The sequence below is a fragment of the Octopus bimaculoides genome, chromosome 3 (genome assembly GCF_046866305.1).
Source record: "Octopus bimaculoides isolate indiv1 chromosome 3, ASM4686630v1, whole genome shotgun sequence".
NCBI lineage: Eukaryota > Metazoa > Mollusca > Cephalopoda > Octopoda > Octopodidae > Octopus > Octopus bimaculoides.
Window position 1 is genome coordinate 114,774,295 of NC_142930.1, and position 16,197 is coordinate 114,790,491.

Below are 16,197 nucleotides of genomic sequence, written 5' to 3' on the forward strand. Positions count from 1 at the left end.
TCGTCTAAATTCTTGATTTTCAAAATTAATTTAAAGTGTACTTTGCTAGAAATAGATCCACACGGTGATTGATAGAGTTGTGGTTGGTTGGTGAAGGCAACCAGATGACAGTTTCATCATCATCATTTAGCATCCCTGTTCCATGCTGATATGAGTTGGATTGCCTGACAGGATCCAACAGGTCTGAAAACTGCATTGCATTCCTATTTCTACCATGGTATGGTTTCTATGGCTGGTTGCTATTTACATTGCCAACCACTTTACAGTGTTGTCAACTTTTTAAAATTTCAATATTTCATGTCTTAATGCTATATTATCACCTGAGCTAAAACTATCAACTTCAGATGACAAACACCTCTTTGTACTAAATAGATATAAGTAGGTACATCTCAACATTGTAATGTAAGCAGCAGGAACACTAGATAAATAAGTAGTGTTTCAGAACCTTGTAGTACTAAATTCAAAGTCTTTGGTTGTAGACCAAGGTACAAAATGCTTATGTCACTGTTCTATTTAATCATTGCTAGTAACTGTAGTGTCAAAAATGAATCACATGAATTAAAGTAATGACTCAGAGCTTTTAACAAAGATTTACAGTCTTGGTGGATGGTGTTTGCCTCTGGCGCCTTTAGTATTTCTTGAGCAGCTTTGAAGGTGTTAGTTTTCTTGAAATTATATACAAGCAGCAATAGACTTGATTTTTCCAGAGAGACAGACACAGAATAATGTCAGTGAGGGGGAAAAAGAAATGAATAAAATTAACATCCTAATTACTGAATCCTATTTTCATTAGCACATTTTTTTTTAATGTACATTGCCTATGCAGCAATTAAAAAAATAATGAAGAATTTAGTAAAATAACATTGTTTAAACTGGTGGTTGGAGCATAAATTACCATGAAATTTTGATGGTAAGTTTTAATTTGGATCATTTCAAAACAAAATTTGTATGGCGGAATCAAAGTGCTGATATCATATAAAAAGCATTGGTGTTGGTGCCACATAAAAAGCGTCCAGTGCACTTTGTAAAGTGGTTGGCATTAGAAAGGGAATCCAGGTGCAGAAACCATGCTAAAGAGACAATGGACCTGAAGCAGCTCCTGCTGAACCATCCAATCCATGCCAGCATGGAAGGATAGTCCGAGGTGGGCTGGTATCAATAATGGTTAAAGAAATAAAAATAAGGTACATTTTTTTTTTTTAAGTGATTGAATGCAATCAAAATCAAACCGAGAATCTTGAAGCTAATTATTTTAAGAAAATTCTCATAAGTAAAATAATCAAAACTAAACTCAAAATAACAATGAACCACCATTGATGTGAGATCCTGCTGAAAGGGTTACTTCTCCAAGCATTCAAACGATTTATAACAAGGGTACAAAACCTTTAATTTGGATGAGAAAACAAGTATAGGGCTCAACTTTTCAAGTATGGGCTTCACTTTATCAACATCAGAAGAATGAAAGGCAAAATTTACATCAGCAGAATTTGAACTCAGAATATAAAGAGCTGAAACAAATACCATAAGGCATTTTTGTCTGAAACTAACAATTCTGTCAGTTCACTGCTTTAACAATTGAATAATAATTTTATTAGTAATGACACATGAGCTAATGGTTAGGATGTTGCCCTCATGATGGTAAGATTGTGGTTCTGTTCCCCAGACCAATAAGCATGTGCTCTGGGCAAAATGCTTCATTTCACATTGGTCCAGTCCACTCAGCTGTAAATGTGTGCCAGCAATAGGTGGGGACTTAACCCTGTAACAGACTGATGTTTAAGGGGGAGCACAGTAACCTCAGTCACTTATACAACACCAGTATCAATTTTTTGTATCAGGTACTTAATCTATCAATCTCTTTTGCTAAACTCTCAAATTATGGGGATGTAAACAAACCAACACTGACTGTCAAGCAATGTGGGGAAGCAAACACAGACATTAAAACATGCGGCAAGCTTTAAGGCAGCGAGCTAGCAGAAACGTTAGCATGCCGGGTGAAATGCTAAGTGATATTTTGTCTGTCTTTACGTTCTCAGTTCAAATTCCGAGGTCAACGTTATCTTTCATCCTTTCAGGGTTGATTAATTAAGTACCAGTTGTGTATTGGAGTTAATCTAATCAACTGGCCCCCTCTCCAAAAATTCTGGGCATTGTGCCTAGAGTAGAAAAGAATATTAACACAGGGGTTCATAGCAGCCCCTATGTAAAACCTGTTATTATGCATCACCACCTCACACTTATATACTACATCTGTATGCATGCACTGCTCTCATAGGGGATAGAGTGCATGTGGCATTTGAAATCATTGTGCAATGCCAGGGGTTTAGGGTCTTGTAAATACTCTTTGACTTTGTAACTAAGCTCTGTGCGGAATTTGTGCAAATTGAGTTATGGACCTTACTTAAGGCCACTATGTACTATGAGTATATTATTCACAAACACACTTTAGTCATTCAGTTACTATGCTATGTCATAGACTCAATCATTTCAAAAATTAAGTAGGAATAATTTTCCACACAAAATTTCATTTCATCATTCGTTTTCTTTTTTTTTTCCTACAACGCATAACCTACATTTAATGTCTTGCTTCCTGACAGACAGACTTCACAATTTTAATCATTTGTTCTTTGAATATATAGATTCTACATATAGCACAATCATTTATGTTACACGTTACATATTTACACATAAGTGTACGTATAAACACTAAACACACAAACACATATTTATCACTGCCTGTTTGTAATTGTTTTCTTCTGAAGAAAATATGCAATCTTTTCCTCTTAATTGTTTGAAGTGTTATGAGTTTATAAATTCACATAATTTATTCATTTTACAATTTCCAACCATTTTGTTGTTGTTGTTGTTGTTGCTGCTGCTGCTGTTCCAGAAATTCTTCCAATCTAATGTAGAACAACAAACTTGACGCATATGCATAATAGATATTATCAATGATTGCATCATCAGGAAAATATTGATTTTGTTTTTGCTCCTACCCTGATTTTTGGTTGAAGTAGGGCATGATCAATTGATTCTATTTCTCTTTGTAACTTTGATATAAAGGACTACAAGTGATAGTCACTGTAAGCCAGGCAGAATTTTGGCTCAAAATTGTAAAGAACTTAAAACAGTATAAAACAAGACATACACAGTTTGAAAAGCAATAACGGTCATATTATTTTTATGACAAAAATCTGTTTTAAATATGTATCATGGCAAAGAGTAAGTTTATATTCTGAAGCAACATTTATATCAAGTATTTTTGGTTTTTGTTTGTTTTTTTTTTATTTTATTAACCCCAACCCTTTTCATATTAATGACAAACAATTTTTGTTTTAGATTCTTTTCCAAATTCATCATGAGGACATGAGAAGTACGCAATGAGCTGAATACTATTTGCTGGTTATGATACCTCATCTCCTCCATCCTTTCTTTGCTTCCTGCTGGAGAAGCCATGTATCTTGTCTATAACAAAACACCTATTCTTGTCTCTCTTTCATACTTTAGCAGCTTAACACCTGGCACAAAGCTTCATCCTCATTCAATCAATTGAAGGCACATAACCTAGAGGTTAGTGGGTTGCACTCACACTTGCAAGATTGGGCAGTGTATTGTGTTCTCCAGTAAAACACTGTTTCACATTGCTCCACTCCACTCACCTGCAAATGGGTAACCCTGTATTGGACTGGTATTTCGTTCAGAGGTAATGTGATCTTGGTCACATATACCAATTTAACCAGGTAACAAGCCTAGGGGTTGATGATGATGATGAAGACTGTCAAAGGGCCTTGTTTTATGAATTACTTTGTGACCTTACTGATAATGGTGACATGTAAAAAGCACCCAGTACACTCTGTAAAATGGTTGGCATTAGGAAGGGTATCTAGCAATAGGAACTGTGTCAAAGCAGACATTGGAGTTTAGTGCAGTCCTCTGGTTTGTTAGATCCTGTCAAACTATCCAACACAATAAACGAATGTTCTATGATGAAGATTCCAATATTTGAACTTTGTATGTTCAGCTATGGTTTTGTAAATGAAAACTTCATGCACAAATACACAGACATATATAATTTATATGTAACTGTAGTTATTCTTGTTTTAGCTCCCGTCTCAACCATGATCACTCTAGCCTATAATGAAACGTGTTTCAGCTATTACCATCCTTTTATCTTATAAATCTAGAACATTGTTCAACTGAATCTTCATCTTTTAATCCGTTGAACCTTTAATTTGATAAACGAGATTTCATTTTACTATATCTCTGAAAGACACAAAAGCACAAATATGGTAACAAAAGAGTTTAAGTGATCTAAAAAGCTTCAATGAAAACTTCATGTTAACATATATTCCAATCACCACTTTAAAGAATGACAAAGTCATTTTACTAAATTCTTCAATATTTTAAAAATCAACTGAAACAAAAGCGGTGCATTTTAACAGATATTTGGTAACAAAATGGTTAAAGTGACCTAGATTAAAACTTCCCATCAAAACTTCATGTTAATGTATTTTCCAGACATCAGTTTAGGCAATGCCCAAGTTATTTCATCAAATTCAATATTTAAAAAAATTAATTGAAACACGAGCAGCGTATTTCAATAGAAATATGGAAACAAAAGGGGTAACTAGTAATTTGATTATTTACGTTGGTATTACAACTAGATCGAGTAGTTGACTAGAAACAACCAATGCAACTAAGAATATACTTGTCTGTTGATTTGCTTTGATTACTAGCAAACATGTTTGTCAAGTTGCACTGCATCCTGGGATAGAATTCAATATTATTAACATAAGCTGCTCGTTCATCAATACACTGTCTATTTTTAGCACATTTAAATGTATGATGAAAACACCCCATTCTCATTATCATGTTTTATATTATCATTAAGGTCATTATCATGACAAAAGAGGGGAAAAACTTATTTATACTAATAAGTTCTGAGTAGTTCAGTGTTTCTAAACAAAAAATGTGTATGTGTGTGTGTCTTATCTTTTGTTTATTTCAGTCATTAGTCTGTAGCCATGCTGGGGCACCACTTTCAGGAATTTTAGTCAAATGAATCGATACCAGTACGTTTTTGTTTTTAGAGCCTGGTACTTAATCTATCAGACTCTTGTGTTGAGCTGCTAAGTTACAGAGATGTAAGCACATCAACATTGGTGGTCAAGTAGTGGTGGAGGACAAACATATGTAATGACACACACACACACACACACACATATATACACAATGGGCTTCTGTCAGTTTCCATCTGCTAAATCCACTTACAAGGCCTTGATCAGCCCAAAGCTATAGTAGAAGACACTCGCCCAAGGTGCCATGCAGTGGGACTAAACCCAGAACCATGTGGTTAAGAAGCAAACTTCTTACCACACAGCCATGCCAGCACATATACATGACATGGCTGTGTGGTTAAGAAGTTTGCTTTCCAACTACATGGCTTCAAGTTCAATCCCAGTATGTGACATTTTGAGCAAATGTTTTCTACGACCATGATCCCTGCGAATAGATTTGATTGAAAGAACTAAAGGAAACACATTGAATATGTGCATATGTGTATTTGTGTGCATGAGCGTGCATTGCCTAGATGGAAACTGAAAGAAGCATGTCATATCATTACCATGTGTATGCATGCATGTGTCGCAATATCAACAAGACCATCAAATGCTATTGTACACCACTGGTCACAATACACTTCTAACTGTCTTCATTTGTGCCATTCTTTATTATCTTGACCCAAATTGCTTAACTAAATTGTCTTCCCATCATTGTGGGGGGGGGGGGCCTTCCAAGTGGCCTTTTCTGATACCTTGGACACATTTGGCAACTGTGTTGGTTTATCTCCTATCTGATTATATATATATATATATATATGTGTGTGTGTGTGTGTACATATATATATATATATATATATATATATATATAATAGAGTTATTTATATATATATATATATATATATATATATATATATATATATATACTCTTTTTACTTGTTTCAGTCATTTGACTGTGGCCATGCTGGAGCGCCAATTTTAGTTGAGCAAATCGACCCCAGGACTTATTCTTTGTATACCTAGTACTTAATCTATCGGTCTCTTTTGCCGAACCACTAATGTTACAGGGACGTAAACACACCAGCATCGGTTGTCAAGTGGTGTTGGGGGGACAACACAGACACACAAACATATACACAAACACACACATATATAAATATACGACGGGCTTCTTTCAGTTTCTGTCTACCAAATCCACTCACAAGACTTTAGTTGGCCCGAGGCTATAGTAGAAAACACTTGCCCAAGGTGCCATGCAGTGGGACTGAACCCAGAACCATGTGGTTGGTAAGCAAGCTACTTACCACACAGCCACTCCTATATAAAGAAAATGGAGAATGTGTACACAAGATAATCAATTCATGTTGCCTATGCGGGTTTCAGTTTTAATTACTTAAATCCATATTGTGCAATTAAATTGCATCATGAATTTTAAAAGCAAAAGCCTTTGTCAGGGCAAGAGTTTATCAAAGTAAAAAAAAAAAATTTTCCATACATCCACAGCGGATAGAGAGTTCATTCCATTTGAATTGGATGCAATTTTAAAAAATAGCTGGAGGCTGATTTTGACCACTGGACATGGGGTAGGCATAGTTGAGAAGAACTAGGTCCTGTTACTATCCTCTCTTTATAGTGCCGCAAAAAAGACAGCTTTTTTACAAGCTGGTCATTTATCATTATCTCTAAAATACATTCCACAGTATAGATTTATATACTTCCCATTACTGCTTTGTACTATCTATCATGTTCACAATATATTTAACCCTTTAGCATTCAGATTACTCTGTCAAATGTAAAGCCTGTTTAAATTACATTGTTTTAAATTAATTGTACAGCATCTCGAAACTCTGAGATTTTGATGATGTCCCTGTTTATTTTTAGAATGAGTTTGTAGGGTAGGTGTGAGAGGTCAGAGCTGACTGGTTTGAGAATAAAACAGGAAGACAATTTTGGCCTGATATGGCCGGTTTAAACACTAAAGGGTTAAAGTTTCTTATTGGTAAAATATAAAACTAGGTATGTACTTATTTGTTATCTTTTATTTATTTATTTTTGTTTATTCTTATTGTAAGAAGTCATATTCAAAAACAAACTATTTAAAAATAAGAAGTATATTTAGCTTTAATAATAAATATACTTTTGTTATTTTTGAATACTTTTAGCTAAAGAATTAAACACCATGTATAAGCTACCTAAGAATTGTGCCCCTAAACAATTAAATTGATGAATAGTGTAGGAACCCAATGGGATTTCTTGTCTATTCATAAAGTTAAAAAAATTATATTTATTGAATTTAAATAAAGACTGTATGAATAATACAATACCTAACTTCCTAAAGTTAAATATACTTTCTTTGTAATTAAATTTAGATAAAAATAAACACTGTGGACATAGTAAATAAGAACAATACATCTATTTCATTAATTAAATAGACAAGTATAGGTACGAACTCAAACTATCAAGTAATATATCTAAAAAAATAATCTATATTAGTAACAACTAATATAACTTCTTGCAATAAGAATAAACAAAAATAATTCTTATTTACTACGTACACAGTTTATTTTTATCTAAATTTATTTAATTACAAAGAAAGTATATTTAAATGTAGGAACTTAGGTATTGTATTATTGATACAGTGTTTGTTTAGATTAAATTTATTTAAATTCAATAAATATAAAATTGCACAAAATGGATCTAAGATATTAAAACCGATACACATGTAGGCAATATGAATTGATTATTATAATAAAAAATACATTTACTCCATGCTGGTGGCACATAAAAGACACCATCCAAACATGGCCGATGCTAGGACCCCCTGACTGGCTCCTGTGCCAGTGGCATATAAAAAGCACTATCCAAACATGGCTGATGCCAGGACCCCCTGACTGGCTCCTGTGCCAGTGGCACATAAAAAAGCATTATCCAAGACTGTTTCCAGTCTTACATGAAAAACATGTCTTGCCATGAGGGAATATTATTTTGCTTGAAAACAGGCAAGGGTTGGTGACAGAAAGGGCATCCGGCTGTAAAAAATCTGCTTTAACAAGTTCCATCAAATCCATGAAAGCATGGATTTAATGCAATGGTTCTCAACCATTTTTTTGCTTATGGACTCCTTTGATTCCTATTTTACTCAGGTGAATCGTCATAGTTATTCAGTTTATTATAATTATACTTGTGAAGGCACATGGCTCAATGGTTAGAGCATTGGGGCTTATAATACTGAGGTTGTGAGTTCAATTTCAGAGCCAAGCTGTGTGTTGTGTTCTCAAGCAAGACACTTTATTTCAAGTTGTCGGTCGTAAAAATAAGTTGTGACGTCACTGGTGCTAAGCTGTATTGGCCCCTTTTCCTTGGATAACATTGGTAGCATGGAGAGGGAGACTGGTATGCATGGGCAACTGCTGGTCTTCCACAAACAACCTTGCCTGGACTGGTGCCTTGGAGGGAAACTTTCTTTGTGCAATCCCATGGTCATTTGTGACCAAAGGAGGTCTTATCCTAATTATACTGTTATAATTAAATATTATAAGGAATTGTATAAAAACAATTGTTAAAATATAACCAATTTATTGCAGATAAATTTCAAAATCTTATATGGACCCCCAAGCGTCATGTAGACCCTATTTGAGAACCATTGATTTTAAACAGTCCTTCTCCATTAAATCTGTTCGCTTATTTAACTTCCAGTCTTTTAACTGTTTCTATCAATATGGTTCTAATCGCAATAATGTACATGACCTTTGATCGAAGTTTGGTTCCTTAAGATAAATAACTACTTAAAGAAATTTAAAAACTATACAATGTCAGTGACACTAAGTTATAAATTCACAACCTTTGGGTCATAAAAAATCAAATACGAGCTATTTAGTTAAAGCAGATAAAGAACAAAGGAGAACGAGAGCAAAGAAAACAAACAGATTTTGGAAAGATTTCAAATATTTTAAGTAAAAATAAAATGGCAAACTTTCTATTTCTTGATCACAAGTTCTGGAAATTATTTAAAATATTTTTATTTAACCTCATTTTTGGTTTTACATTTTATGTTACTATGAGAACACAATTGTTATTGTTCTCACTAGTGATGATTCTGGGTTTCTATATTTCCACCAGCATGGCAGAAACTGAATACTGAATTTTCAAATTGTTTTTGTAATGTTGGCGTCCTTAAATTTAGTTTAACACAGAAAAACAGAAAAGGAATAAAAATTGAAGTCATTACACACAAACACATGTACACATACGCTACACACACACTAAAATTTTAGTCTACTTTGAGTTTTCAGTCTACCCACCAGTAAATGTGTTACTTCTTAAAGTTGCTTTAAAATAACAACCTTAAATATACACATGTGTTATTTGTTGTCCACATGTACAGTGGCGCCATTTAATTTAAGAACGCTAGTATACTAATGTTAAAATGGCATTTGGCAGAGTTGTGATAAGTACATGTTAAGACCCCCTCATAACTTTTTTAGTTTTACGAATTTATACAAAATGTTTTCGATTGTCTTCTGCATAATGGAATTGATAGGATTATGCAAAAGAAAAAAAAAATTGTGCCCCAAAGATTTGCTTCTTCGTAACCTTCGTAAATTTTCTACAAATATGCTTCAGATCGTGTAAATTCCGATTATATTGGAATTCATTGTGAAAACCGTTTGTCCCCAAAGAAGTTTTAGAAAATTTACACAATTAGGTTTTGTTGTATATATATATGTATATATACGTGGCTGTATACATATTGTTTTAATTATATTGTAGTGGCGTGAAATTATAGCCGCCATTGAGGAAGTACTATCTGCACATGCGCAAGGGACTTGCCTTTCCGGAAGCCCCTTCAGTGCGCATGCGTAGTAAAACTAGTACTTAAAGAGTTTGTTTCACTTTGTGAGTCAGTTGAGCGAGAGACCTTCGATGTGACAACACCTCGCTCCTCAATGAAGCATTCTTCACCACGATGCTATCGATACGATAGCTATTTGCTCCTCTGGCATGCATCAAGGAAGCTCTTAATCTTCCAATACCGATTACAACATGATCAGCGGCTGCTAAGCTGAGTGACACAGGGTTTATAAAATCAAGCATCATCAAAAATAAAACTTATTTTTATTATGTTGTTAATTGTTCTACTGTTTCTTCATATATACTTATGTTGCAAGGTGATAGAGAGAGAGACTAATGTCTCTATTGCAACTATCAACCTTTTACAATATCTTTATACACGCACATACACACACAAAAAACTGGCACACCGTCAGTTACGATCACAAGTATCCAAAATTTCTTCACCACTCTTCCAACATTTTTCTGATAAAAAAAAAGGCTTTCGTCTACTTAGACGATGTCGTACCACTGTACGGTCGGGCTATCTGCTAATATTGTTGATTGACATTCAGCATATCACTGGCATTTCACATATAAAATCCAGGATTATGTGAAAAAGTGTGAAGACCGTCAATTAACGTTTTTCCATAAAAGTATTAAAAAATTATTTGGAGATGATAAAGAGAAACGAATGGTAGATTCGGGCTGTCCGTATTTAATAACCACGAATTTTTTTAAATGGGTGAGGTGGAGATTAATTTTTTTTTTTTTTTTTTTTTTTTGCATAATCATATAAATGGTAGTATTCGATCCTACGACTACCTAGCGCGAGTGCGCGTCATGCACAAAACATGTGTGAGGGTTTTTTCTAAACAAAGTAAATAATTTTTTTTACACAAAGTAAATAGTTTTTTTTTAAATAAAGTAAATAAATTATACACTACCTGTTTTTGGTAAAGAGTCCATTAAAAAGTCAGTCTTTCAAAATCGACTGTTGTTCAATGGTATCAGTACAAGTAATTATCTTTTCCTATCAAATTGGTGGACTTGGGCACATCGTAGAAATAGATTTATGGCATTTCTTATATATTCAAGTTGTAAATTGTGAATTACGATGTATATCAAAATAAAGAAAATTTCACGAGCTTTAATATGGTAAACAACTTTACAGCATAACATCAACACAATAATTTAAAATTAAAAATAAACTTTATTTTGCGTAATTTACATCGCCACTTAATTTAAGAACGGTTCGCAAAATTCCATTTTTTTTTTTTTTTGCCTTATTGAACTAATATAATAAATGTAGGATAATTTGCATGCTGTTACAATTTTTAAGTTACTTAATAGATGTGATGGATAAGAGACAAAACTTATCAGAAGCCAAGCGAGGAACGTTAGTAGATTGAAATGGTCATATAAAGCTGTAGTAACGCCGTGCGCATGCGTAGTCTCACGCATGCGTGGAATTAAACAAGCAAGCTTTCCCGCTTAATTCTATCTCTTTCTCGGTCGGCCGGCCATGAGCATGGACGTGTCAAGCAGTGTCTCCAACATTCCAACCTGTAGAAGTCTTTTTCTTGCTGACCAGCAATAGAGCATGGACGTGTTTAGCTGTCACTCTCCATCTTTCGAACTTACACTCGACAGCTCGCTTACATCTACATAACAACGTCCCAACAACTATGCTCACACACACAGAAGCTGTAACAACAAGAGCTAAAGATGTATATATTTTCCACCTGAATAAATGTTGTTTAAGTTGATAGTCTGGAGTTCAGCGTTCCGTTATATTTCTAATTTTATATAGGAAAGTCAGGTATACATCTAATGATGTATAACCAACTTTCCTATAAAGCTATTTCAAACGAAGTTGGTTGCTCTAAAACAGTGCCATCCATCTTTATAAAGAAACTAATGGTTACAAAAACCGCTCTCGAAACTGGGCAACTAAGAAGTACAACAGCAAGAATGGGTAAATACATTCATAGACTGTCACTGAAAAAACGAAAAATGACCGCTGTTGACATTTAAAAAGAAATTTGGCAAAAATATGGACTTACCATTGTAGTGTCCATCATAAAAAACCCGTCTCAAATAATTTGGACTTCTAGGAAGAGTCTCTCGCAAAAAGCCATACATTTCTTTAAAAAATCGATGTGGTCGAATGTGTTGTGGTTGGACGAGTCAAAGATCAACTTGTTCGGCAGTGATGGCAGGAAGTATGTAAGAAGGCGAAGAATATCACCCAGAATGCATCTGACCTTCTATTAATAATGGTGTAGGTTGTGTGGGTGCACGTCTGGAAAACGCGTCGGTCCTATAACCCGAATCAAGGGCATTATGGGTAGTAAGTCCTATCTAGAAATATTGGATAAGGCTATGCTTCCATACGCCCGAAAGCATTTGGGCTGATCTTGGACTTTCCAGCATGACAGTGACCCGAAACACCCCTCGTACCTAGTCAGAGATTACATTAGGTCTAAGAGAGTTCGGTTGATGCAGTGGCTGGCGCAGTCGCCCGACCTTAAATCCCATTGAAAACATTTGAGAAAGGTTGGGTAGAGCTGTGAAAAGTAGTAAACCAAAGAATAACGACGATTTTTAAAACATATTATTCGCCAAAATTGGGAAAAAATCTCAGGAACAGGAACAATTCTATGTTTCACAGAATCAAAGCTATATTAAGTAATTTTGGATACCCAACTAAATACTGATTGCGTGAGCTTGTTATTGTTTTTTGTCGTACACAGAATAAACTGTTTAAAGCAAAAAAAATAAAATTTCACAAATTGTTCTTAAATTAAATGGCACTATAAATTACGACAATTAAAATTTATTTTTAATTTAAAATTAATATGTTAACGTTACACTGTAAAGTTATATACCATATTAAAGCTCTTAAAATTTTCTTTATTTTGATATACACCTCCATTCACATTTCACAACTTGAATATATAAAAAAAAATGCCATTTTAACATTAGTTTACTAGCGTCCTTAAATTAAATGTCACCACTGTATATCTATCTATCTATCTATCTCTCTCTCTATATATATATATATATAAGGAAAGATTTGCCAATGTTCTGCGCCGTGAGGACCAAAGACTCGAGGTATTTCGTGTTGCAAGACAGTGTAGGAGAAAGAATAGTGATGTTGCAGGAGAGAAATGTGTTCGCATGGATGATGGTACACTTGCATTAAATGAGGATGCAAAGAAAGAGGTCTGGAGATGCCACTACGATAGATTGCTTAATAAAGAGAATGAATGGGAGAAAGAGAGCCTGCCGTATGTCGACCCAATAGAGGGACCAGCTATCCGAGTTGATAGTACCAGGGTAGATAAAGCAATTAAGAGTATGAAGACCGGGAAAGCCCCCGGCCCATCAGGAATCACTGCAGAGATGCTCAAAATATCTGGCAGTGTTGGCTATAACCTAGTCACCCGTATTACGAACCAGGTGATACACGAAGGAGACATACCCAATGACTGGTGTAGCAGCATCATAGTCAACTGCTACAAAGTTAAAGGTGACGCTTTAGATACAAATAATTACAGAGGCATCAAGCTGTTAGATCAGGTTATGAAAGTTACAGAGAGGGTCATAGCCCAACTAATTAGGGAGCGAATCAATTTAGATGAGATGCAGTTTGGGTTCGTGCCAGGTAAAAGCACTACTGATGCCTTATTTCTAGTGAGACAGTTGCAGGAGAAATACCTAGCTAAGGATAAACCTCTGTACCTGGCTTTCGTTGACATGGAGAAAGCCTTTGACAGGGTCCCCCGATCCCTTATCTGGTGGTCAATGAGGAAACTTGGGACAGAAGAATGGTTAGTGAGAGCTGTGCGAGCCATGTACAGAGATGCTGCCAGTAAGGTGAGGGTTGGAAATGAGTACAGCAATGAATTCCGGGTAGAGGTAGGGGTCCACCAAGGTTCCGTCCTCAGCCCCCTCTTATTTATCATAGTCCTCCAGGCAATCACAGAGGAGTTCAAGACAGGTTGCCCCTGGGAGCTCCTCTATGCTGATGACCTTGCCCTAATTGCGGAGTCACTATCAGAACTAGAGGAGAAGTTTCAGGTGTGGAAGCAAGGTCTAGAATTGAAGGCCCTTAGAGTCAACCTAGCTAAAACCAAAATCCTAATAAGTAGGAAGGTAGATAAAACACAAACCCCTTCAGGTAGATGGCCCTGCTCAGTATGTAGAAAAGGAGTAGGTAGTAACTCTATAAGATGTACCCGGTGCAAGCTATGGACACATAAGAGGTGCAGCAACATCAAAGGCAGGTTAACTAGCAAGTTAGTTTTTGTTTGTGGCAGATGTTCAGGTGCAATAAAGACTGTAAACAAACAGGAAACAACTTCTATCTCATTCCAGGGTGAAAAACTAGAGGTAGTCGATAGCTTCCGCTATCTGGGCGACCAAGTTAGTAGTGGGGGTGGGTGCGCTGAAAGTGTAGCTGCTAGAATAAGAATAGCCTGGGCAAAGTTTAGAGAGCTCTTACCCCTGCTGGCGACAAAGGGACTCTCACTCAGAGTAAAAGGCAGACTGTATGACGCATGCGTACGAACAACCATGCTACATGGCAGTGAAACATGGGCTGTAACTGCTGAGGACATACGTAAGCTCGCAAGGAATGAAGCCAGTATGCTCCATTGGATATGTAATGTCAATGTGAATACCCGTCAGAGTGTAAGTATCTTGAGAGAATAGCTGAACATTAGAAGCATCAGTTGTGGCGTGCAAGAGAGACGATTGCGCTGGTATGGACATGTGGTGAGAATGGATGAGGATAGCTGCGTGAAAAAGTGCCACACCCTAACAGTTGAGGGAACCCGTGGAAGAGGTAGGCCCAGGAAGACCTGGGCTGAGGTGGTGAGGCAAGACCTTCGTACATTGGGCCTCACCGAGGCGATGACTACTGACCGAGACCTTTGGAAATGTGCTGTGCGTGAGAAGACCCGGCAAGCCAAGTAAGATCGTTGCCAGTGCCCCTGGACTGGTTCTTGTGCGGGTAGCACATGAGATGCACCATTTTGAGCGTGGCCGTTGCCAGTACCGCCTGACTGGCTCCCGTAGGATTTTCGAGCAAGATCGTTGCCAGTGCCCCTGGACTGGCTTGTGCGGGTGGCACATAAAAGACACCATTTCGAGCGTGGCCGTTTTTGTGCGGGTGACACATAAAAGCACCCACTACACTCTCTGAGTGGTTGGCGTTAGGAAGGGCATCCAGCTGTAGAAACTCTGCCAAATCAGACTGGAGCCTGGTGTTGCCATCCGGTTTCACCAGTCCTCAGTCAAATCGTCCAACCCATGCTAGCATGGAAAGCGGACGTTAAACGATGATGATGATATATATAGTGTATACATTATACACACGAGCCCATAAATATATATAAACATATTATACATACTTTGCCCATATATAGATACATATAAATACACACATTATACACATGTGTGTCTTTATATCATGTAACCGATCTGACTATTGGATGTTATACATCGTTGGTCACAATGTGTTTTGCATCATTTTAGCTTTTGAAAGATGCCACCTCACTGGCTAAGAAAGCAGACCATCATTCCATCCCCCCGCACCCAATTGAAATGCCAGTCCATTGCAGGGTGACCCATTTAAAACTGAGAGAACTGGAGCAGCATAAAATGAACTGTTTACTTCAGAACACAATGGGCTACTTGGTCCAGAAATTGAACCTATGATTACTAGATCGTGAATGCAACACCCAAGACACAAGGCTTCATGACTCAACACATGATTTGGTGTGAAGCATTTAAAATTTTGCCAGAGAATAAATTTCTTCAGTGATATGCAGGAGGATAATGATAGCAACAACGGTTTCAAATTTTGACACAAGGCTACCAATTTTGGGGCACTGGGTAAGTCAATTACATTGACCCCAGTGCTTGACTGGTATTTAATTCATTGATCCTGAAGGGATGAAAGACAAAGTCAACCTCAGCGGAATTAGAACTCAGAACATAAAGACAGATGAGATGCTGTTGCTAAGCATTTTTCCCAACATGCTAACACTTCTGCCAGCTTGCCTTATAATAACAGATTTCATGTACACAAGGTTATTAAAATCTTTCAACTACATTTTTCAGAATGCGATGGCTGACAGAATTTATAGAAAAGATTTTTGCAGAGGATACAGAATGAAGAATTGGGAAAAGGGGACACACATTGCACGGCTGGTTTAAGAACACTGGATATTATGCACTAACCCTGAGGGAAGGATAGGTAGTAGTATTAGAAAATGAGAGGAATTTGAAAGATGGTGGC